Source organism: Gambusia affinis, linkage group LG18, assembly GCF_019740435.1.
Source record: "Gambusia affinis linkage group LG18, SWU_Gaff_1.0, whole genome shotgun sequence".
Lineage (NCBI taxonomy): Eukaryota > Metazoa > Chordata > Actinopteri > Cyprinodontiformes > Poeciliidae > Gambusia > Gambusia affinis.
The window spans coordinates 390,322-391,282 of NC_057885.1; positions in this window are offsets into that span (position 1 = coordinate 390,322).

The following is a 961-nucleotide window of genomic DNA, read 5'->3' on the forward strand; positions in this document are numbered from 1 at the left end:
GTCTTCCATTTCCAATATTGTCATTTCAGTCTTCTATAATTTAAGCCATTTAATCAAAATAGCTTTTGGCAGTAAAAAAAACCCTCCACTGTTATAATTTTATAAATGCTTGGATGTGAAATGTTGGTTCCAGCATGAAGTCTAACATGTTAAAATAAGGTAAACACAAAAACATATTTCTTTACTTTGACCCAAACTTCATGCATAACTTTGACTTCAAAAGCACAAGTTTACACCTAAGTCCTTTTTAAAATAATAATAATAATTAAAAAAAATCAATGTATTTATATTTGATATATCAAAAATCTTAAAGGCTTTTATTAAGTGGGGATTAAACATCTTCTCCAAATTAAGTATTTTACCAAGCTATATATGTTATTTGTTTTGCATACACTATTATTGAGCATAGGATCACAAAAATTAACAATGGAGCCAGGTATAATAATGTGATTCTAATAATAATATTATGCTGATAATATTTTTTTATAATATGTATTACTACCTTAAAGCACCCTCAGTACTAATGGTATTATTATTAATTATTAGAGTTCTTCTTCTTCTTCTTCCTCTTCTTCTTCTCATTATTATTATTATTATTATTATTATTATTATTATTATTATTATTATTATTATTATTATTATTATTATTATTATTATTTTATTATTATTTATTTATTTATTTATTTTCTTTTGTTTTTTCTCATGGTCCTGAATGCTCGCTGTTGTAGCCCTCCCTTGCACCATACGTTGAATGAGGAGTGCATCAAATAAAGAGGCAGTCATGAATGAGAAGTAGACCCGGTAAGTTTGGTAGACGTGAAATTCTACAACATCTTACAGCTCCATCGCGTTGTTTAAAATGTGGACATTAGATCAATAATCCATATTTATGTCCTTTATCGATGTAAAGAAATGCCCGTCTATGTAACTTGGCTGCACTTGATGCGCATAGATACTGCGG